Consider the following 24,494-nt stretch of genomic DNA (forward strand, 5'->3'; position numbering starts at 1 on the left):
ATTTAGTGTTACTCAATGGAATCATTAACGCTGAGCAATATATCGACATCATTAATGAAAATTTGGAAGAATCGGTAAAAAAAATGGATATTGCTAATGATTTTGTCTTCCAACAAGACAACGCTCCCATACACAAATCCAAGAAAACCATAAAATTTTTCAAAGATTCCGGAATAGAAGTTTTAGATTGGCCTTCGCAAAGTCCGGACTTGAACCCCATTGAGAACTTACGGGCCATACTCGACAAAGAAGTACCGATTACTAACAAATCGAATAAAGCCGCATTTTTCGATGGCTTACAACGATCATGGGAGTGTATAACGAAGGATAAAATTGAACACTTAGTAGATAGTATTCCTAGGCGATTACAAGAGGTTAGGTACGCACGTGCAAGAAAACAACGAAAGGACTCGGCGGCAAAGGAAAACTTACGACGAAAATGATCGACAAGTTAACGGTGTACTACGGACTAGCTATTCGTCGACATTGTGATTCTATCCTAAAAATGCACAAAGCAATTTGGGCAACGTATGACCATTATAGTTCGACCGATGAAAATCCGAGACATAATAAGTGCCCATCTGGAGCCGACTCGTGGTGTAGCTGGCAACGTGCTTCTGCGAGCGGCGAGCTTGATTCGTTCAAGCACGATTATAAAGCTCTTCCTGCAGATGTGTTGGCAGCAATAAAACCTATTTATGAGAACCTCAGCAATGATACTTTATTAGAAAGATGCATTGGTGGATTTAATCAAAATAATAATGAGAGCTTCAACCAGCTCATTTGGAAGATAAGTCCAAAAATTTATCACAGTGGCTCTAATATTGTTGAAATAGCAGCCTACATCGCAACCTGCATCTTTAATAAAGGCACTTCTTCATTATTAAAGATTTTTGAAGCCATGGGAGTAAATTGTGGCCCAAATATTCATTTGTATGCGGCAAAGAAGGATGAGGAGCGAATACAAAAAGCTAATGTCCGCGCGCAAGCAAGTACGCACGAAGCAAGACAGGGTCGTAGGCAAGACCAGCTTGAAGTTTTGGAGATGGCAGCTGATGCAGAAAGATTGTTATATGGACCAGGAATAGATGATTCAATGTAAGTTAAAAAATTAATTTTTTATTTAGGTGTAAACATGACACAAAACTTTAAAACGCGTTTTCTCAAAATCACTTTTTCAAAGCCGGTGACCAACATAATTCAAAAATCAGTCGATCGATTTATTTCAAATTTTACAGGCTTATTTAAAAGATCAAAATCTAGGTCACTACGAGGGCTTTTTCCTTTTTTTGCTTACTTTTTTTTTTATACACAAAAAAACGAGCAATTTTTTGGTCAAAATCGATACCTTAACTTTAACACCGCCGCCATTTTGTTTCAAATCAATTTTTCAAAAAAATGCGGCCCGTAGAGACCTAGATAATTTAATATATAAACTAAAAATTTTCGATTTTTTGATTTCAGATAATCCTGCTTTGAGATAGAGTGGTCACCGCACAACGCCTCTAAAAAAGGACGTCCACGGCATCGATGAATATCTCAATTACTTTTTATAATTTGGTCATAAAAAAATTATTATAGTATGTCAAAAATGTATATTTTATAATAATCTACTTTTTATTAATAAAAATTTATTCAGTATTTAAAAAAAAATTCCCGAAAAAGCATGTATTTTTCACTTCTCTAGGTAGGCGTCCCCCCTTAAAGCTAAAGGAAGAAATACAAAATATTAAAGCAACATAAAAAGCGTGAAATATGAAAAATATGAAAGTGTCCACTTAATTTTGTCCACATTGTTTTGTTTCATTTTAGTTTTTAATAATCTTTATTTAAAATAAATCACATGATTCTATAAAAGTATTAGCCAAATTTATTGATGACAAATGCAAACTATAATATAAAGTAGAAAAATAAAAAATTAATTAGGAAAATTGATTAAATTACAATATTTTTATATAAAATAAATTAGTGTCCACTCAATTTTGTCCGTGACTGTAATACTGAAATTGCAATTTCTAAAAAATATTGCACATTTATTTAGAAATTGCAGTTTTTTTATTAATTTAAACATAATATCAAGAGACACATGGTAATGTCTTACGCCAAGTTCACGCGCAGCGCAAGATTAATGTTAACGCAAAAGCAACATGTTAGATTGAAAGATTACTCTTGCGAGAGAATCGTGTACTCAATGCGGGAATAACAAGACTAATTTGTTGAGACACAATAATGAGGGGGTCATTAAAATGAGCGGATTGAGCGCGTGTCGGTGCCCCTACCACGTGGCTTCGCCGCGCACCCTTTTATTCAGCCCTATCGGTGGTATCTAAAACCGAAATCGCCGCCGACACGTGCTTCTCGCGACGATCACGTGCCGCAAATTTCCTTTTACGCTGTCCAACTTCCCCGTTAGATCTTCCATGATCCAAACAATGAGGTATATTCTTCACACACCTTGTACATATTGTATCTCGCACATCAAAACACAATAGTATTAGATAATATAATACAGTCTGAAATATGTTCTTCAATTTAATAAATGTTTATCATAGAAAACAAAATTGATTTTGTTCGACCGTTGATTCAACCGAATGTATTTTTAAGCAGATATAAGAATAACTTTTTTTTTATTTTTTATATCTCTATTAAAGTTAAAAAAATAATTTTTAAGAAAATGGTAAATAAACAATTTTAACAGAATAAAAGCATAAGAGAGCTTTTAAAATCTGTTTTTTGTAGATAACTACAATCAAAGAAAATGAATTTTTTGATATTGTAAAATATCTTTTCAAACATTACCTATAAATGCAGAACCATTTCTCTTCACACACCTTGTACATATTGTATCTCGCACATCAAAACACAATAGTATTAGATAATATAATACAGTCTGAAATATGTTCTTCAATTTAATAAATGTTTATCATAGAAAACAAAATTGATTTTGTTCGACCGTTGATTCAACCGAATGTATTTTTAAGCAGATATAAGAATAACTTTTTTTTAATTTTTTATATCTCTATTAAAGTTAAAGAAATAATTTTTAAGAAAATGGTAAATAAACAATTTTAACAGAATAAAAGCATAAGAGAGCTTTTAAAATCTGTTTTTTGTAGATAACTACAATCAAAGAAAATGAATTTTTTGATATTGTAAAATATCTTTTCAAACATTACCTATAAATGCAGAACCATTTCTTATGGCTACCCATGGAAACGTCATCGCTTACAATAAAGATTGGAGCAAATAATAATTGACTCCGATAGTAATGTGGGGGAGATGTTTTTGCAATTAATTGGCAATAGCTTTTACTCTCTAAAGTATGTTGATTATTGTAAAAAGCAATGTAATCAAGTAATAAAGCATCAATCTGAGATGTTATTCATTAAAGAAACGCAATTAAGGAAAATATTCATATAAATAAAATAGAAGGAGTTTGCCATGTCCTCTCAGACGACACGGACTCCCAAATATCTCTCAAGGCAAACTGACTTGATACCAGAGATCGGCAAAAAAGTAATAATAAATTAATATTATTTAATTATTTAATTAATTATTTATCACAGAAAAATATTTTCCGATTACTCGATTAACCAATAATCAAACTCGAAAATTATTTGATTGATTGATTGATTTGATTACCGATTAATCGAGTAATCAAAAATTTTATTTTCTGATTACCGATTGATAAAGTAATCAAATAATTTTCGAGTTTGATTACCGATTAATCGAGTAATCAAAATTTTTATTTTCTGATTACTGATTGATAAAGTAATCAAATAATTTTCGAGTTTGATTATTGGTTAATCGAGTAATCAAATAATTTTCGAGTTTGATTACTGATTATCTAAGTAATTGTTAATCAAAGCTGTAATTATTACTGAAAATATCGATGATGCCGATCCCTGCTTGATACATAGTTTTAGTTTAATTTTTTGTTTAATTTTTTTTTTATAAAAAATTAAGTTAAGTACACGAAAACGGGGTTACACAACATGAATTTTTACGCATTGTTATGCATTGAGAATAATGGTAATCAACCACAAAGGCTCAATTTCTTAATAGTACATCGAGTATAATAGAAATGTTAAATATGACATCTTTCTCCTCTTAATAATTGAGGATTTCTGTTGTTGAATTGGGCATGACATTGATGAAATGTTTTCCAACTAGACGGTTTCAAAAGTAACAAATTTGTATAAAGATTTTTAATGTAATATGTTCCGAGATGACTTTGTTAAACAATTGTTTTATACGTTAATTGTAATAATATTTTTAACGAATAACTACTGAAGATGACCACATCCTAATGGTCAAAACGTATAGACTTTATCAAATGTTATAATAAGTTAATAAACTAAGCATGTACAACTAGCTCTGGCTCTGTAGCTTGTTTTGAATAATTTATTTTAAAATAGAAGCATTTCCACCAAAGCGGAAATGCAATATCTGCCACCAGACAAAAATCAGAGAATTTTGGAAAATAAGTAAGCAAAACAAAATGCAAAAAATAAAAAGTATCATAAAATACCAGACTCTTGATCCTCCTTTGTTTTATTATATTAATTTTTATGAGTCAAACCGTTCTAATAATCGTTATTAATTTATTATATTCTGATCATTTGTCTCAGATAGTTCAATATACCTTTTTTAAGCGCCTATGAATGCCTTGCATATTCGAATTACTTAGTGCAATTTGGTAAAACCGAAGAATTGGGTCACGCTAGATTGTATGCCGAGGAATACACGAGAGAGATTCGTCAATTCTTCCCGCAGAACAATTCGTAATCTAAAATCCAATTTTCCCGGTGGCGTCGCGGCGCGCATTTATGAGTCGGTGGCATTATGATCGCGTGACTTTGGGGGACCGGTAACGCCGTTGGCATCCGGCAATGCATCGGTAATGAAACGAGGTGGGCAGGAGGCAATAGTCGTAAATAGCTGGCTACCTACTTATTCGACGCGCGAGAAGGAGGAGTGGTCCTTCTTTTTACCCGCTATTCTGCTGTTATTGCCGGTCATCCCGTTGAGAGCCATTAATCCGTCGCAATAGAATCGTTTGCAATTTTTTCTCATTTGTGGCTGCATATACAGATTAGTAGTTAATATGGCCTTTTCTATAACTATTATAGATGACTTTTTATACTAAGCAAAAAAAAAAACACACTATGTAACATAGCGAGTTTTATATCTTTTTGTTTACTTTAAGAACAGACTTTATCTGTTATAATTGTTTCTGTGCTATAAGCTCGTGCCGACTCGAATCCGAGACATGTGCAGCTATTTTGAAATATTTCAATAATAAAAGTACAAAATTATAATAAATTTCGATCGATATTATTGCCACAGTACGATCGAACAAATGAAAAACTCTACAGCGATGTATCTCTGAAGGACAGAATCGAGAAATTTCCAGAGAGCGAAACGCAGAAATCATCGAACCTAGACGGTGGATATCGGGAACAGAGACGGGCGGAAGAGGAGACGTCGTCATCTCTCGAAATTGCACGTTCGAGCGGGACGAACGAGACGTTCATGGTATCCTGCGCCGCGGTACCGCTGCGCTCCGCACGGTAACCAGAGAACAGAGCCAGGTATCAGTTACGGAAAACTTCCGTGCACGCATTAACAACGTCGCACGTCCTCGCGTACGAGGGTCGCGGTGTGAACGGATACGCGACAGGTTCGCGATGGATCTGGGTCGCGCGCTTAACCCTCGACGGTGTTTCCGCGGTGTTCCGACTTAATTATTTCTCAATCCGATCAAAAAACCACGATTTTTAGACATCGCAAAATGTGTTAAAAATTATTTTCGAGATCTGCTCAAAGAAAAAGAAAGTAATCGTCACTAAGCAATTCCGTGAAATTAATTCAGATGCCGTGAGCGAGTAGCTGAAGCTTATATAATTAGCCTAAATGTTAAACAGAAAGGACAAATAATAAAATTGGTGTAAAATAGAAATTGTAGATCGATTTCAGACCCACTTTGAGAAGAATATTCGACGTTAAAGATGTAAAAGTAGATAGACACGGCAAGACGTGTTAAAAAGACCTATCAACGATTTCGTACAACGGTGGATAATAGATTAAGCAAATACGTTATCGTGAGAACGTGCGGCGCCAGCGTCCTGACGCGCGCGAGGAAAAGAACGTGACGTATACTACACCTCGGGGTCCTGAAAGCCATCTCTTCTGAAACACCAACAACGCGCCTCTGCTTATATTATTGCCTGCATACATATTTATGCGCGGAGGTGGAGGAGGGTGAGAAAGGTCGGCGATGGAGGAGGAAGGACTCGCTTGAGTTAGTTATTACTGAATCAATTACCCGCTCGTATTTATAGGGTGTAGCGTGTTTCTTTTCTGTTTCTCTCGCCACTCGCGCACTCCTTCACGGACTACGGAGGAAATGAGAGGCGAAGACAAAGAGAGAAAAGAGAGAAGAAAGAGAGATATTATATCGAGATACAACCGGAAATTCACGAGGCTTCTCGAAATATACGATGTTGACGACGGTGCGCGACACGACCGATAGTGATTGATAAATTTTTAATAAGAAAACTTAAATCTTTGTATTAAATCAAGATAAGAGAAGAGATAAATAAAATCTTTCTATTAAAGCAAGATAAGAGAAAAGATAAATAAGAAATATTATATAATTCATACGTTGAATTATAAAGTTTGACTTTGTCACAGTCTTGTATGTAAGAACGGTTGCATTAGAGGACGACTTCCAATGTTTTAATTCGTGAGGTAGTGCTTGTCTTCAGGAGGTAATGCTTTGCCTCCAGTTAGAGTCGGAAATAAACATATGATGGTTAAACACACATGTCCCTTCGATGCGATTGCACAATGTATTATTGGCGGCTATAGCGAATAGTCCGAATACAACAAATATGTAGAGCAATCTTGTAATTCAATTTTAACATTGATTAGAAACATAAACATGGTAAAAGTTGAGTTGATCTGCGAGAGTTTAGATTATAAATCCTTAGAATGGAGGATAGAATTCAACAGCAAAATTAGATTCAGATTTAGTCCAGAGGTAGATTTAAGATTTAAGATTTAGGATTTTAGGATTTAAGTTTAAATAATGTTTGTAAGTAGAAAACTGGCAGAAAGCTGTAAGAGAGGAGCCAAGATGTTTTGTTTGGTATTATATTATAATTTATATTTTTGTACTAAAGAAAGAATGTATGATGTACCGGAAGCCATCCTAAGCCGCAAGGCAAGGATTAAATAAAATAAATAAATAAATAAATAAACATAAGCATGGGAGGAATTACACAGAAAGTATATCGTGAAAGAGCTGAAAGAATCGTATTGACTCTTCAAAGGACAATGTTATAGATTGTGCCATGAATGTGTCCTCTTTGATATCTAAATTAATGCATGATATGCCATCATTAGAATATACATATGATTGCAACAATTGTGGACTCCAAGGAAAAAATATAATTCCTGTATTAAATGTGAATACCATTGTACAAACAAGGTATAAGAGGATTGCAAGAAGCAGTACATCAATGCTACAAAATAAAAAATCCTATTTGCAATCGTTGCAGAGGCTCCAAAGTCAATTCGAATTACATTGGCGGAGAGCATACTTTGGCGGAGAGCTACGTCCTTCTAACCTAAAGGACCCATCACGCGCCCTTGTCTTTGACCACCGCGAAATGGTTTACCGCTCGGCCCCGCGAATCAATAATGGGGCACAAAAACCCGCGTAGCATTCAGAACACTTACAACCTTCTTTATTATTCCGAAATACGGGCCTTCACTTTGGTGTTCGAATCTAAGTTATTCCTCGTTCTCGAATCGAAACGATGAATGTAAAGCCTAATACATCGAGATTGTGGCAGTTACTGGAGCCGCCTAACGGTGCTAATGTCTTGGACAAAAATGGCAAAGTTCTTCCACCGAGTTCGTCAGACTTTAAAGATTTGCCGAAAGCATTAATGACCGAATATCCAACCATGACGGCAAAAAACATTTATACTATAATTCTCAGTCAAAAATATATTTACGACCAATTGATGACGGCTCTTGGTATCGCCATTACTGATACGTCCGCGAACTCGAAAACGCTGGACTCAACGGCAAATAATAGCACGGCTGGTATCATTGAATTTACCATTGATGTCACTGATTTGTGACCGAAAATCCAACCAGAATTAGTAACATACGAATTCCAGGATGGAAAAACCCGGGATACATATTACCTAAGAAAACATTCGTGAACAAGCATATTGTATGAAAAAATTTGGGCGGAAACAAAAATACCATGTGCTATATCTTTCCGTAATGCGAAAATTTCAGAGACCGGTATTTTTACAACAATCTCCGGAAAACGTCCCGAATGTACGTGTGAATTTCTAGGGCGTATTGCTAACAAACCCCAACCGAACGTAAGCATATTAATGGAATGTACTATTCAGGGCTTTGATTCAGTCGTAAAGCACGTTAAAAAATGGCTGCTCAAAGGTGAAACACGCATTACTACCGCCAAGCATATGGTTGAAGGTAACAGACTGCCTTGCCAATGGCGCCGTGCAAAGGCAGACAAGCTGATGATACACTTAGGCGAAAAGAAACCGCCTCATCTGTACAGCAGTAAAGTACACCGCAAAGCAAAGCAAGAGCGACGGGATAAGCTTCTGGATATCCGTTCCAATAATATATTTGAAAGCCTCCATCTAATGATGTACAGCGCAAAATATGACAGCGCGATAAAAAGAATTGGTCTTGATCTGTTTATTGTCATGTACTGGTCTAAGGAACAGGAAGCAATATACGACCATTACCATGAGACGGTATATATCGATGGTACAGGTTTCTTTAGTCAAAAAGTTGAAACTGCCAAATGGCGACCTGTGCCAGCACATATACTTATATCAAATCGTGACACAAATAGATGATAAGACTGTACCTATCGCCCAAATGTTGTCTTCTGCGCAGAACACTGATGACATTCTTATGTGGCTACGAGTGTTTTTGAAAATCGTTCATGCGAAACCGTTCGTGATTCGTGTGCCCAAAGAATGCGTCACCGATTTTGATAAAGCGCTTCTCAGAGCAGTAGCTCAGGTATTCGGTCAAGTATTCAGTCTCGAACAGTACTTAGAGATTTGCTTTAACCTTTTAACCGATAATGCTGACAGAAACAAAGTTCCCCCGTGCCTCATACGGTTTGACGTTTGTCACTTCGCGAACATGCTCACAAGATGGAAGTGCTTCGGTGACAAGCATCCTCAAGTGCGAAAGTTTTACTTGATAGCGGTGGCAATTTTACGAAAACAGGAAACCTTCCAGAAGTTTATGGAAATAGGGTCAGCAATAGGGATGGGCAAAAATCACTTGATTAATCGAACCTCAATGCTTTTTTTAATTAAGAAATCGATTATTCCAATCGATTTATCCAATGTATTTATGTTCGATTAATAATAATTTTTTTTCTCGATGTTACGAAATTTTTTACTAGATTTACTAGTTATAAGACTGAATCTACAATAGGTGATTTGAGTCAACCAGTGATTTCAAGACATAATGATCCATTAAAATATTAGCAAACTTTAAAACATGTTTATCCTGTGCTATTTAATATAGCAATAAGATATTTGGCAATTATTGGTACATCTGTTTTTTCTGAGCGCATTTTCTCAAAAGCAAGTATTATCAAATCAGAGATTAGAAATCGGTTAACACCAAAAAGACTTAATATGTTGCTTTTTTTAGGATCTTTAAATCGTGAAGATTGGGGATTCATTTAAAACAAAATTGAGATACAAGTCAAGCCTGGCTCACTGCCGTCGACGCATGTTATTTTATTTACTTGATACTTATTTCTATCGGATCTCCTAAGATAGATGATCCATGGCTTCTCATAAATTTATGAAAAAAATGTACTATCCATGTCAAAAAAAGGATGCGTTACCTAAATTATTCTGACTATCTTGTCAACATTGTACGACTAACGACGATTTTTTAATTTGTTACACTAAAGATGGCCACGTCCTTTAGGCCGAAACGTATGTAATGTTATAATAAAAGAAAATTTGAGCAATTATAACTAGCTCCAGCTCTATCAGCTTGTTGTTTTTCAAGAAAATTGAGATATTTCTTTAAAGGTCGACAAGAGAGTTCCGATAGAAGTGCAGTTTCACTCTTGTCCTTAATTATTATTTTTTTAGTTTTGCATGCTTGCATCTTTAAGGGGATCTTAAAGTGGTCTGTTTTACCTATTTTTTTCAAATACACTTAACTTTTTTTTGGCTGTGTAGAATAAAAAGTCCTTTTCTGTAAAGTACATATGCTAATACACTACGGATGGTCGATTTGAAAGAATTTTTCAAGCCACGCAGCCAAAAAAACGAATTTTACGAAAAATAGAAGGTAAAACAGATACGTCTCTTCAGTCGTCTCAGATACTTCTTTCTGTTGTTAATTTCCACAAATTTTCAAAATTTTAAAAAATATTTTGCTTATTATTTTAATTATATTTTGAATCACAACGGGCAACCCGGTGGAACAATCCTTCAAAAATTTAATCGCGCAAAAACGGATCTCGCACGGAGTAGCACAAATTGAACGGACATTTCGAACTGCGAATGTAGTTTGGATGCACGAGACTGACCGAGGTGGCCGCGGCAGACTTATAGCATCTCGCACCTTCATCGATGCTTATCTCTTATCCGGCGTAAGGCGGAACCACGAAGAGGGAAGTCTCGCTATAGCACTACGCCCTCCCGTTCGCAATTAGAGAGATACGAGACACTTTGTTATTATCTGTCGAGCGTGGCGGCGGCATGGCGAATGCGGCGCATGCACCCGCCAACGTGCGACTCCTAATATATTCGAAACCCTGCCGAGGATTGTGTTGCGCGAACTGAAATATATTCCGCGCTATAAATTTTCGCGAGTGCTCTTAAAAATCTGCGAGCCCCAGCGCAATCGGACGGAGAGTTTCTATTATCAAGGTACACGCGCGAAATTGATAATCTCGCATATCGCGCTATTTGTTTAATAATGTTCATTTACTTAATAATTCAATAATGTATATTCGTTTAAGAGTAATGATTTATCGTAATCAGTCTCAATATTTCTTTATGTAGAATATGCGATACATGGCCTACAGACATTGCTCGCAAACAGTTTGCGGATTTTAATTGCGAATAGTTGGAGTACAATGCGGATACAGTTGGCCGGCGATATTTCGTGGCAATTTTGTGTTTTTTTTTTTGCAACCAGTTTCATATTTCACGACGTTGAGCGAAAATGCTGATAGAATTTGTAGTTTTATATATTTTTACTGTCAAGGAGATAAGAAAAATATATATTAACAAGCGTACATTTAGAACTAAATAATAATTTTTAGCCGAAAAATGACATAAGGGACACGAATATGCCGCTAAACAGGTGTTTTAAGTTCATTGCATTTGTAACAAAAAAGTACATGCAACGGTTGAGCGATTCTTTGTGCGCATCTATTTCTTACTACACTTTCGCTTAACCTACATCTTGTAACTGTTATTCATGTACTTTGTCGCTGGATCGTGGAGGAAAACGTTCGATTAACACAATTCTAACGAGAGAGATACATTAACGTGAATGTTACTTTTTGTACAATAAGATATATTTTATTAGAAAACTGTATGTACACATCTCCCAATTGAGAATTACACACTCAAATTGAGGATTGAACAACGATGTTAAAATAAATATTATGTTCTTTATTCGCTATTACTTTCTCCATATTCTTACCTATTATTATCGTTATTAGGCTCTTTTCGCCTCTTATTTCTGATTATTGTTAATTTTGGAGCCTATCACTAATTCTATATCGTTATTATTTTTTTTACAAGGTGTTAATATATTTTAGAAACAAAAAAGATTGATCCGGAATGTATTTCTAAACGCGTTCATGCGCAAACGTTACACATTATTTTATTTTCCATTCTCGTTGGAAAACAAAATACATCGACTATCGGCTGTGGGGCAACTGCTTGCAAACAATCGGCCGGCGACTTGTACACAACTGAAAAAAGTCTTCGACAGGATATTTCGATCCTGCCGTCGCAAAACCTACAGGAATTTACGGGGAACCGATGGTAATGATATCTGCCAAATGTACGGTGGTCCGGTGAGTCGGCTTCGAGGGGAAAAAAAATAAAATTAAAAAAAAAACAAAAAAAATATTGAAACTGGAGCTGCCATTGGGCGCGGTCGCTTCTGGTATGAGAGATTCCACCCGCGCAGGGCCGGCGAACGCGCTTCTTGCGATCGATCGATCGTTCGGAGAGATCAATGCGGCACTCATACAGCCGTACAGTACGCCGACGGAAATATTTAGTGACAAAGAGCCGCGCTAATGAATACGCGAAACAGTTAAATGTGTAGATACGCAACGCGATATTGCTACGTTGCCTATATGCAGACACACAAATAACACGAAGCTATGTATACGACATCAAAAGCTACGTTTTAGGAAATCTGAAAATTTGTCATTAATCTTGCGAAACTTTGGTTCGAGTCCTTAATGAGGTATCTCTTTCCTTTTTCGTTCCGCTTCGATGATGATATTACAGATCTTTGTTTCCTTCTCATTTTCAATAATATGATAGTTGACAGACAAGAAAATAAAGCGGTAAATGTCACATAGAAATTTAATCTATGATGTAATCTCGTTAACAGAGATGTAATATTTTACATGGAATTTATATAAATGGATATGAACGTGTTAAAACAGGTTTCAGCGCGTGTACATCTAAATCAGATAATTATCCATTAAAGTCTGAATTAGATGAACTACAGACCTGAATAAAAAGTTTATAGTTAAACACGTGATTTATTTAATAGAAATATAGAATAACTTTATTGGCAAGAAGTCAAGATATCGAAATTTTGTAGCCGGATTAGATAGCACAGGAATGAAAGATAAGAGGGAGGCATTAAATCAGACGGATAGCCATGCATAAATTCTTACATAAATTGCATTAGTGAAACAAGTATAATGATCGCTAATGTCGAGTAGCAAAGGTTGGATACTTTTAACGAGGGAATATCGATTACCGAAAACGTCAGACGAGTTACGACTAAGTTTAATTACTATTCTGCGAATAATTGAGTGAATTTCCCTCCCTCTTTCCATTCGATTCGTTTCTATCTCTCATGTTCGTGCAACTTTTTATCTGCAATATCTCGCATGAAAGAAAATAATTTCTCAGGAATATTTTTTTCGTCTTTCCTGCCATTTCCCTAAACAAATAAATACAGAACTTGAAAGTATTCGTTTTCATTTAATTAGTAAATCTTTCTACAAATTAGACATATACATTAATATGCATATTTTTGTCAAAGAAATATTTAATCAGCGCTAAAGAACATTAGTTATATCCCAAATTTTATCGAATGCCGAATCAATAATAATACAAAACTCCGTGTAAAATAAAAGTATGTATAAAAAAAAGGAGCAAAAAGAGCTAAACCGCTTTTAGTTCGAACAAACTTGTATTGTTATAAAAACATTAATATAAACATTTCCGTGCAAAATCTTACGTTGGAAACTCCAGACGGCCGTAGGATTCCGCAACGAGGCTCGAGCTTACGGACGGCCCTGGCGAGGATATCACGAGAGTAACCAGGAGCAGAGAGGGGCAAGGAGGACGAAGAGCTCGGGGCGGGCGGGTGGTGTGGGGCCTAGGTGTTAAAACACGGTAATTAACAACGAGGAGCGCCGTGCAGAACCGACGGGGACGAGAGAGACCACCGTTCTCTCTGGTGGCTACCAAGATTTACTGCCAAATGGCCGCGTATTTATGAACTACGTCTGGTGCGGGCGCAGCGCACACCCGCACGCGTTCGCGATGTGTGTGGATATACGCCTCGTGGTGCGAGGCGCTCGCGAGGGTCGACGAGAGTGGAGTGCTAACCGGCCATCGATCATGTTTCGTGGATAGTTAGGAGCCATGAAACATTCATGCGCGATCGATCTAAAAAGCCAATAATTATAACTGAACAATAATCGGAAATTGATAAATAATTTAATTCCCGCTTGTTAACTAAATTCAAATCTAATGGACGATAACACATACGCATTTCGAAAGATGTCGAAATTTGTAAAGAGAGAATCTTCCAAGGCGGCGAGCGGAATCACATTAGTTTTTTCATGTGTTCGCGTATAATTACGTATCAAGAGACATGGTAATATCTTGCGCCAAGTTTACGCGCAGCGCAAGACGTGTATCTTTACGCGAGACCGAATATAAAACAACTCCGAGCGTAATCTGTTAAAAGTGTTGAAAGTCAAACAGTTTTTTAAGTGTACAATGTCAAAACTGCGCGCGCGCGCGCACGTTACGCGCATTAATGAATATTTAATCGGACACCGTATTAATTATATTACCGTAATAACGACAGTGCGCGCATCGGCAGCGGGCGAAAAAAATACGCCCTTCAATGGAAGGGGAGAGTACGATATGAATACCAAGCCGGCAAAGTATCACGTCGGAGGAGGTAAGTGGCAAGAGAGGGGACAGGCGAAGAGAACGAGCGAGGGGCGCGTCTCAGGCCCTCGGGGCCCGTCATAAACAATAGCGAAGGAGTAATTGATTCTCTAATAACTTAACGCGCGCCAGCACGAGTCGGCCACTAACAGCCTTAGGTAGGCATAATGTATTATGGCCGGCAACAACTCGACTGCTCGAGGCCGGGAGGGAGGGCCACGACGAGAGGGGCACCACGGGGTCTACGGCGGGTGTGGGGCTCCGGAACCCGGAGATTTAAGGCCGCGCGTCGATAATAAAGCAGCCACCCTCGGAAAATGCCGTCGTGTTCGCGCACGAGGAAACCCACCGCCTCCTCCACTCGAGATAGGTATACGATCGCTTGAATCCCGCTTTCTCGATTTGCGATTCGCATTTCGATCGCGCTGATCTCGTAGACTCTCATTTTCGCCTCTTCGATAAATTTGATCCAAATAGAAAAAAAGAGCATCTAGATTTTGTTTTAAATTGAGAGCTGCACCGAAAGTAATAAATTTCGTGTATATTAAATCACGATATTTGGTTGATTCGATGAATTCAAATTACTCGTAGATTAAGAAACAAAATTAACAGTGAATTTTTTTATATAAAGGTAAAATAATTTTTTGCGGTGTTGGAATTCACTTACCGTCTACCGATTTTGTTCTTTATTCTGAGAAACCAATTAAACCGATCCTCTCTAATAGGATCCGACATCTAATGTAAGCAATAGTCGAACCCGCACTGCGACATGGTTTTGCTTTACGACTCTTACGACGAAGCGCGACTTTTACGACTCTTACGTTTAATATTGCATATTCTGTCCAAGGCGTCAAACAGCTCGATCCGACCCTGAACACAATCCAATCGATCCTCGTTCATTACAAGAACATCCATTTAGCGTTGACTCTTCGAAGCAGCGACAGGGAATATAAACGAGCGCTGTTTAGCACGCCGGAGGTGCGTCGACATGAGCAGAAAGTACCCTCAATTTATGTTCGCCGTCGCTATAAGCATTACTTTGTTACAAGCAGTTCCCTCTCATTTTTTTCTCCTACGAGATGCTCTTCTACAAGATAATATATAAAATTTACCAATATTGCTAGAATCGAAGTTATATCATTGCTCATATTATTGCAATGCGTAAAGATAAATTAATCACGACGAAAGATCTCTTCAGATCGTTGAATAAATTACGCTTCACGACCGGTGTGAAATATTAGATTATTACATGAAATGATATGCAAATTCAAAACAATTATATTGCTTTTTTTCAAAGGCAAAGCAATAATTCGGGTGGCGCGCATCGGAAAAGAAAATTTCGCGGATGGGAAGTAGAAAAAAAAAAAAAAGAGAAACGGACGCTCTCTTGTGGGGCGTGAAGATACCGCATGGCGGCGCGTAGCGGCCTGTCATTAGGCTCGATATATCTCACGCCGGCAACAACATATCGCAAACAAGAAATGACATCGAGGTATCTTTCTCTTTCTCTCTTTCTCGCGGCCATTAACGCGTCTGCGCGTACCTGTAACTTCGAACACCTCCTCCGCCGATACAATGACCAGTTATGCCTCGACAATTCGTGAGAAATCCCACGATGCCACCTTTCCCGCTTGGCAAATTACGCTTTTGCACAAGATTCAATTAAAAATGTGAAACAATATATGATTCTAACTATGCGTAAGAATCTGGAAAGCAATTTCAACCCATGCGTACAATGTTGTCGATTCCACACACAGAAAAATACATACTGTATTTAAGTAAATATTACTTGTTTCAAGTATTTTATAAGTTCATATATCCGCAAATCTATCGTAAGTTTATCATAAGCATCAAATTTATTCAAAATATATTTTGATCCCAGTAAGTTTAATACTTCAATCAAGAATATTAAATTAAAAAAAGAATTCTATTTGCTTATTAAATTAACCAAATCTTTTCTTCGATACAATTTTATAATATTCTTCACCAAAAACTAATTACTTCTTTTGAGTATATGATAATGAGTTTATCAAAAATTTGTGATGAGTATATTTTAAGACTATTATCAAGAAAATATTCTTTATTAAAGATAATTGTTACTTAAAAAAAGAAAAGTAAGCCGAGTAATTACTTTTCTTAGCAATAGAATGATATTTTTCTGTGTGCAACGTGGCAATAATATGAGAACAAGATATTGTTCTCCTATTATCGAATCAAAATTGTGCACGGCAGGAGAATAAAAAGATATTTGTTAGATTTTTAATCCTTAATGAGATTCCGTGACATTTGCGTCTTGAATTTTGCGCGATAATATGTGAATCCAAACTGCGTATCGTCGCGCATTTAAAAATTCAACATTCTTTCCTCCTCCTCTGCTCGTCGAAAAGTTGTTATTCTTACAAAATGTTATTTTGACGCACGAAACAAACTATTTATCCCGGGAGAAGAGCGAATGGGTAATTTACAATTACGCACGTAACTCCGGGCGTTCCGTGCCCGATCATTATTATACGAGCCCCATCGTTTTCGCGAAGCCAATAGTGTGCCCCCTCGGGTCTTCCGTCTACCCGTTCGCGAATCAATTTTTTCCCCTCCACGAATGGACGCGCGTATGAAATTAAAAAAGAAACTCGTGCAACGAGAGTAAAGGCAAAAAAAAAAAGGAATACCCGCTAGTAATTTGATCCGTGCAGCACACGTGCGCCTCGCAGTTTTCGCAAAGACGCTTAATAGAACGGTACACCTTCGCTCCGGCGCGGCGAGATTGCAGGTCGCTTGATGGCTTTATGTCTTCCGCATCCAGGGATGCAAATCATCCGAATTGTCACACATTACACGAGCGTATTACAGTGATCCGATGGAGGGATAACCTTAATAAACGCGCAGCGCAAACTGCAGGTATCCGAGTAGGCGTCTCTCGATCGGCGGATCATCTTTAAACCGTTGGTAATCATCTCGCTCGTTCATCGCGTCGCTCTTAAACAGCACCAGGTTGATTCAGTCGGGGCGATATATTTTCCCCTCAAAAAACTAAATTTTCAAGAGCGCGATAAAATTCACGAGTCTTACATTTTCAGTAACAGTTCGCGTATTTTCAAGTGGGACAATTTTTCAGACTGTGCCACTTTAAATTATTTTGTGGATAAATCCATAAATTTTCTCGTTTCATAAAAAATCTTATTTATATTCTTATATATTTTTATATTGAATTAAATATTTAATTAAATTCGCTTAATTCCAATTAAAATCTTCGGATATATATTTAAAATTCAAGATAACTTGATAAATATTTAAGTATCTATATTAAAATCTGAAGTCTAAATGTACAAATTTAATATTATTAAATTAAGAATTAAATCTATTTTCGTTGGAGAAGCAAAAGATTTAGACGTATCGTTCTATATAATTAATCGGACATTAAATAATTCTGAATAAAGTCACAATGTATTTAAACGCAAGAAAAAAAGAAACATTAATGATATCACGTTTCACGACAATTTTTGTTCAGAACGGTACTCGACGAAAGTCATTCCGACTGAATCGACCTGGCGCGTATCATGGGCCACGAAGGGTCACGAGGGAAGGCCCGTTTGGGCCCGGCGCGATGTGATCTTATTACACCGCGAAGCGATGATGACCGTGTTTAGGTGTTGGCTTGCCAGATTTAAGAATACACCTCCAGCCTGGACGATTATGGTAACGAGGCCTCTTTAGTCACGTTGACGTGCACCTTGTTCGCGAATAAGGCGCGATATCCCGTAAACGCACTGCACACTGGTCGGCATTGAAGCAATAGAATACGCCGTGGAAGATATCTTCTTATATAAAAGATTTACATCCACACATTTCTGTGATATAAAAAGCTTTAAAGTAGGTGAATGTTCTTTTAATTAAATTTTATTACTACCTTACTCTACTCAAAACGATTCGGCGAATTAATTTATTTCTGCATAATAAACGATCCGAATGAAAATAAAACGATGAAAGATCGATGCCGAACGGCTATCGCGCGCGCTAACGCTCCTTGACATTTCTCCGTCTGGCAGTCGCCATCGTGGCTGGCAACCGCAGTTTCAATAAGGAGGTGAACCGGCGAATATCTTCCGGCGAGTATCGCGTCCGTAACGCGTTCCACTTCTCATAAATATTTAAACCATTAAAAGTGATCGTTTTGTAAAATTGCATTAATTAACTTTTACCGCCAAATAAGGGAAAAGTCAATAAATGGTGAAAAGTGTCGTAAACGACCAGATTGTAATTCGAGCAAACAAACACATTGTAATTTGAGTAAAAAGCGGCGTGACGAATAATTTGCATTTTCCAATTTAAGCTCCCTCTTGTTTGTTGCAAAAACATCATGCTGATAAAATTAAAACACGATTATGCACGCGTAATTACCCTGTTATTACGCGATAAGATTACATATTATATCCGGATATAATCACGAATAATTAAAATATTATAACCAGCCGTTAATGGAAACGGGAAATTTATTTTATTTCTCATTTTCGCATTAATTCCTACTTTGTACAATGCTTCGCGTCTTTATTAATGACTTACAATTACCATCTGTGCATGTCCATTATTTCACACGTCATAATTTTTCTCAATTAATTGAAATATTAATATTTTATTAATTATTAATGCGATATTTTCATCAAAGAAAATATTTAGCTCCAGATCGACCATTGAAGTCATTCAAAGCAAAAGGTGTCGCGCGATATCCCGCACAAATGTTTCTTTCGCGTCGTCAAGAAAATCAATCTTCGTTTTTTTTTCTATACAGACACGAGAGGGTTAACAACCTATCGCGGGGACGAGGAGGACGAACAGAGAAACGTCGGAGAAAATAAGCAGACGTCGAGAGGGAAGAAGATCGAGCAACAAGATCTCACCAGGTATCTCGATAAATCCCCTTCGCTGGACAAATAACGACAAGGCTCATTACTATAAACACGTCTCGCGCGCGGTCTCTGCATGCTTCACCGTGGAAAGAGTCACTTCCGTACGGTGGCTACAAAATATCGGTATACTATATTTTTTCCTATTGCAACTCTCCGTTATAGCCTTTGTAATTGCCCGAGCAATTTTCAGTTATCGCTCATTTATAACTTATAGCTGCGACCAACAGTTAGCATGACGAATAGTGAAAGGGAAAAAAAAAAAAAAAAGAAACCGCTCGCGCGCGGGCTTGAGAAGCGCCTTATGCTGAAACATGCTGTAGAACTTGCGAGCGGGCGGCTCGGTGGACTGTAGTTAGCGACTATTAATATCATCGATCGCGATCGATAGTTCTGCCTGCGAGGCGTCATAATGATATGGTGGATGGTGCAGACCTCTCTGATACTTCGCCGATACGTCACGTACACCGGTAACGATGTACAAGTGGCGTCAATAATGCTCGCAAACATCGCGCCCTGCCGTACAATCTGTTATCGTTAACTCGTACTCGGAACCGTCCGCTAATGCTTGACGCTAATGATCCGATATTAAGAAATAAAAAGACCGCGTTACAACGGCGATAGTATTATTGCGTTAAAATCCTTCCCGCGCGAAACATGCGATTTCTTTTCGAGAAAATATTTAACGTAAACGGACCCTATTTTTTTTGCACAACCAATCGATAGATCTTAACGGATGCCGTCTAATGTATTCCGATTTAAGATCGATCTTTCTAAATTTAACAATTTAAACTTAACTTTTCTTTAATTAACAATTGAACGATTTAGCACAAGAAGTTGATTCATAAATTACAAGGTCTTGTTAAATATGACATCGCATCTAAGAATGAATCTCACTAGAGAGAGTTACAAACTTATCTCACCTATTTCTTATATTAAATAATTCCTTCGCGTGCTCGTTCAAAAACGTTTGTTTCAATTTGTATTTGACACGGATTATATTAGTTATTTAAAAACATTGAAAGTTTTTTTTTTTTTTTTTAACTAAATCTAAGCAGAGAAATTGTCTGGAGAAGAGCAAGAAAGAATTCTATCGATTGCGCGTCCACAGTTTCGCAGTTCGCGCAAAATTATACGTAGTAGGATCGCGCGAGTCCTCGCGCCGTTAATGCGCGCCGCGCCGCGCCGCCCGACCGGCACGATCTTACCTCTCGTAAGGACCCTGTAATGCGAAATAATGGGTATCCACCCACTCGATGAAAATTACATGAGACGCGCGGGCCCTTGATCGAGCGGGCACTCTTTTCTCTTCAGGCGCGCGCGCTGAGGGGCACGTTTAGAGCGCGAAACGAAGAAAGGGTCCCGATAAGAAGACGCGCACGTAGCGCGGTCGGAGATAATTGTTTAGCAGATGCAAACGCACTAATTAAAATTCAGCAGATCCGAGATATCGTTCCACACTTTTTTTTTGTATTGCGCAGCGGCAGAAATAGCCGCGCATCTGTTTCACATTATCGCGTTCGCATTTGTCTTTGTTATATTATTGGGCCACGGCAGGCAAAAGATGGATAAAAAATCTGAAAATGTGTTCCGACATTTAAGTTTGATCACAAATAACTTTAAATGTATAAGAAATGAAAACAACTCTTGCATTTTATGCGATAGATACATATAATTTTACGCAAATAACTCATAAACTTGTTTTCATATTCACATTGCAGCTTAATTAGCTTGAATTCTCACTCAGCAATTCTATATATTATTTACGTAGAATCCGTTGTAATAATACAATACTTATTTGAAATAAATTATAATATTGTATTTGGATAATAATAATAGTGATCAATTTTCATTTATTCAAGACATATGTTCGTGTTAGAATAATATTTTACGTTTGCACAGTATCCATTATATTTTCTTAGATATATACTTTTGTTTTTGTACGTATAGATAATTATAATTTATTCGATTGCATATCTTATTATGTGCTGTAACATGGTCGCGATAATAATAGTAGGTAAAAAACATGAGTTTGGAGAAAGGAGGAAACCGCCAGGTGTACACGATCGGCCCCTCTATAATCCGTCTGACCATTTAAAGTAGTAGAACCTTCTTTCAAAAATTAATTGACGTATCGATTATCGGCCGCCCCGCAGACACATCGTACCGACGTCAGAGCGGTGCCAGGGCTTCAGTTTACACTACCTACCTACCGCATAAACAACGATAGAAATATGACGTCGCGTTTCTGATTCAAATAGAGATTTAGAGTGTAAAAAAAGCGGAAATCACTCGTATCAACAAAAAAGAATAGGGACCATTTGTAGCAATTATTCTACTAACTGCGGTAATTTCTTCTTTGAATATCGGTAAAATTATTAATAAAAAAATATAAATATTTTTGTTGAATAAATATGGCAAGATACAATTATTATTTCACGTTGCTGAACGTCAATTGCGATACAACGCAAATTGATAAATGTAAAAAAAATACCTGAAATTAACTATAGCTTGAGAGATTTCACATCAAAGATAATCAACAAGCCGAAAATATATTAAAGAGTCCTATATGTGCAAATTATTGACCTGCCAGCGCGACGTCTTTTCGCGACGGGCGAGCGGCTCTCCAGTTGCTCTCGTTGCATTCTTCATATTCGTCCGCGTGTGGGAACGCAAAAATGTGCCGGGCGACGTGCGACGTGCGATTGGGACGGACGCGCCGGATAATATAATAACGAACAGGGGAGACACACGCGGATATAAAAATAAATGGCCGCAGAGAGAGCGTGGCAACCCGACGCGCCACACGCAGAGCCCGCGCGCGAGACGTGTTTATAGTAATGAGCCTTGTCGTTATTTGTCCAGCGAAGGGGATTTATCGAGATACCTCGTGAGATCTTGTTGCGCGGTATCGTATTTGAAAGGCCCTCGAATTTTATGATGCGAAAGAAAAGAATCATTTGTCAAAACGAGTTTCATAAAAATAGATCGATTATACCAATTGCTAGATAAGTAATTGTATCAATAATTACAGCTTTTTCATCATCAACCAACTATATATTCCAACCATATTTTGACAACTTGTTATTTTAAAAATATTAAACAATTATATATAATTATATATAAATGATTAAATTTTAAAGAAAAAATATATTTATGTATATTAAAATTATATTAAATATCATATTCTCAAATTTTATATCTTTAAAATCTTAGTTTCTAAACTCAATATCTTTCTAACTTATGTCTTTATGAATTTTTGTTTCATATATATTTGTATAACTCATATTTTCAAAATTTTGTAACTTTACAATTAAATAAATTGCACTTATATAATCTGGATAAAATTTGAACTTTTTTAGTGTTAAAATAGAGAATGTAATTTCATATTTCAGTATTTTTTGTAAAAACATAAATCGCAGACAAGAATATTATTGTCAAAGTGTTATTTATAGCAGTTGCATATTAAATATTGGTGAACAAATAAACAGCAAATGACACCTGTGTAACCATGCAAGTATAAAAAATTAATTCACTCACCGATCGTTGTACCCTAGCTAAATACGGCTGTACCTGTAAAATTCCTGTAATTCAGCTGTACCTGTAAAATTCCTGTAATTCAGCTGTACCTGAAAAAAGTAAAATATATTTTAATTATTATAAGTTATCTTACATTTCATGAATATTGACTCTTATGTATTATTTATTTCAACTTTAACTAAAACATAATTAAATGCAATTTGTGTAAATAATTATTAAAAATAACAAGTGTTATAAGTGTGTTTAATAAGTGTTTTTCAAATGTTTTAATAAATATTTTTATATATCTTAATAAATATTTTAGTACATATAAATATTAATTGAATGTGAGTGTATTATCATAATTATGTAGATAATTAAATAATAAATAAACAATTGCGCTCACCAACTAGAACATTGAAGTCGGCTTCAGCTGCTGTAGATTCCATCACAGACCGTTCCGTTCCATCGGCGATGAGCTTCATCGACGAAATGACACGAAAACTCGTATTTGTTGCCACTAACACGCACTTTACTTTCACCTTGTCGGATTTACGCACGAATTTGCTATACTACAATACATGAAACGTAAACAAAGACGAAACACGTTCTATCGTATCGCGTAAACATGCTGATGTAACATTCAGAACTAGTAAGACGAACTGGCGGTCATATGACGGTCGTTAAGTAGGGATACATAAACAACAATGGTATCTCAACAATGGTTTGCGCGATTGAATTCCGACAATCTGTAATGTTAAGGAAATAGAGTTAGAGTTCTATTGAGTAACGTTAAAGACCACTTTTGCATGTTTACGATATTGATATCTATACTTACCAGATTTATGTCGGGTACGCATTGGATATCACGCTGGTTATGACAAACGAAACACATGTTAATCGCGGACATTCTTGGTAAATAATACGTTTCGGTGATCGCCCGTCACTTTGATCGGCACTCCCGACAAGAAATTCGCGCTTGTTATGCATTTTTAATACGGATAAAATACACGATTAATCTTCGACATTCGCACCTTGCATACCGATACGCGTAGAATCAGTAAAATGGCGGGCCACCAGTGATGCCAAGATGTAGACGCGGCTCCTACGTGAGACGACTGGCATCACTGATGGCGGCAAAAAGAGAGGCGCACGCATCGTCGATAATAACGACCGTTTAACGGCCGTTTCGCGCCACACGGACTTGCTAAAAAAACTAACCAAAACTAATTTTTTATCAATGATATCAAATGAAATATTTATGGGTTGTCATATATTGTTGAAAGACGTTTAGCAAATGTTTGATTCTCATCGCGATATTCCAATGTGTAATTCAAACTAAAAACTATATATATTAAACAATGAGAGAGAAAGAGAAAAAGAACAGATGTAGTTATAAAAAACAAATCTTACATTGCAATATTAAGAAATAGTTTGTTCTTTGTAGCTCAACCTTTTGTAATTTTACATGCAATTTCTCTGCATTTTTTATAGACCATAATTTTCATGTATCTATCTATGTTTATGAGTATCTATGAATTTTTATATCAAACATTATCAATCATCGCCGGCC

The 24,494-nt window shown here is 36.7% G+C and overlaps 1 long non-coding RNA gene across 1 annotated transcript; it reads right to left on the reverse strand.

Moving 5' to 3' along the window:
* Positions 1–11,647: 11,647 nt before the first annotated feature.
* Positions 11,648–24,181, reverse strand: LOC105679957 (uncharacterized). The gene is made up of 3 exons (XR_001101917.2): positions 23,760–24,181; positions 23,328–23,670; positions 11,648–23,031 (listed from the first exon to the last, which is right to left on the reverse strand). It is a non-coding gene; the product is annotated as an uncharacterized lncRNA (long non-coding RNA).
* Between the last annotated feature and the right edge of the window lie 313 nt (positions 24,182–24,494).

Source organism: Linepithema humile, chromosome 2 (genome assembly GCF_040581485.1).
Source record: "Linepithema humile isolate Giens D197 chromosome 2, Lhum_UNIL_v1.0, whole genome shotgun sequence".
Lineage (NCBI taxonomy): Eukaryota > Metazoa > Arthropoda > Insecta > Hymenoptera > Formicidae > Linepithema > Linepithema humile.